The following is a 1,506-nucleotide window of genomic DNA, read 5'->3' as shown; positions in this document are numbered from 1 at the left end:
GATGCCACCTACATTCCTTTTCATGTGCTCTCTTCATTTGCAAGCCAGCAATGACATGATAAATCCTTCTTAGACTTCAAATCCCTCTGACTTCACCTTCTGCCAACAGTGAGAAAACTCTGCTTTAAAAGGGCTCAAGTGACTAGATTAGCACTACCTGAATAATTTCTCTATTTTACGGTCAACTCCTTAGTAATCTTACCTACATCTGCAATGTCTCTTTTTCCATGTAACGTAACATAATCATGACACTAACACCTGGAGATAAAGGTCCCGGGGGATATCTTAAAATTCTGCTTAACCTGAGGAAAATCGTTTTTCAGACACATTTGATATTCAAATTCATTTAGTAGCAGAATTACAGATTAGCCTTTTAAATATTTTTCCTCATAAAGCTATCAGATTTCCATTTCTCTAGGGGATTTTCTTCAGTTTGCTGTTTAATTACACCAGTTAAGTTTTTTTCATTATTATTAAGAAATACATACGTATTACAGTGATTGTCATTCGTTACTTTTTCATCTTTTTGAAAGGACATAGGCTGGCTTGGTAGATGAAAACTGAGGTCTTTAAAGGCACAAAAATATTACAAAATTTTTTCCAACAAAATTGTAAAGGAGGAGCTCAAAGTACTATCAGCAGACATATCTTGTCACTCCTTTCAAAGAAGAACTGAACTAGTCAAAACTGATGCTTCAAAGAATACCTAACATAACGGAGTCACTGTAGAAGTGTTGATTATATCTAGGGCCTATTTGGATAATTAATCTGTGTGCTTACACAGACTATAAAACTCAGCAGAAGAATGAGCCAAGGGATGTCCAGAAGAGACTTTCCCACAAGAAGTTATTTAATAACAATATCCAAGCCTTTAAAACAGGATACAGAAAATGCTTTAATTACGGAGCATATTGTTATATAAATGTTGGTCTGTCTAGAGCAAGATCCTACCACAGACGACACAATGACCACAAAGACTTCAAAAACCCCAAACCCAGATCAATTAGCTTGTGAGACATTTTGTTAGTCTCTAACTTCTCTTCTTTTGAAGCATGAATGACTGTAAGTGGAGATTGAGGGCAGTTTAACAAGCACTCAATTTTCCCATGAAAATTTAGTCTTTTGTTTAGAAAATATGAAGAAAAATAGCACTTACTAGAACATGAAAAACTTCTAAGTCACTAGTCTTGCCATTGTAAACATAAACAGTAAAGTTGGCCATCTCCACAATATCTAGAGGCCACCTACTTTCCAAGTCATGTGGCTTCTTCCATTTTTAAGTCAGTGATGTCATGTTGAATCCTTCTTGTGCTTCATATCTCATTTTCTGCCCAGCTCCCACTAATATCAGTCTAGCCTGCTGCAACCATTCTTTTCAGACATACATGGCTACTCAGATTTGGAATAAATATTTGGTCTTCTGTAGTCAAAGAACCACAGGCTGTCACATCCGCATACTGGTCATCCAATGGCAAATGCAAATGTTGAGACTATAGCCAAAGATAG

General features: G+C 36.3%; 1 pseudogene; it reads right to left on the bottom strand.

Moving 5' to 3' along the window:
- Positions 1 to 387: 387 nt before the first annotated feature.
- On the bottom strand, positions 388 to 1,222 carry LOC103553550 (magnesium transporter NIPA2 pseudogene; annotated as a pseudogene).
- Between the last annotated feature and the right edge of the window lie 284 nt (positions 1,223 to 1,506).

The sequence above is a fragment of the Equus przewalskii genome, chromosome 27 (assembly GCF_037783145.1).
Source record: "Equus przewalskii isolate Varuska chromosome 27, EquPr2, whole genome shotgun sequence".
Taxonomy (NCBI): domain Eukaryota; kingdom Metazoa; phylum Chordata; class Mammalia; order Perissodactyla; family Equidae; genus Equus; species Equus przewalskii.
The sequence above is the reverse complement of the archived record's forward strand: the minus strand, read 5'-3'. Positions and strand labels throughout refer to the sequence as shown.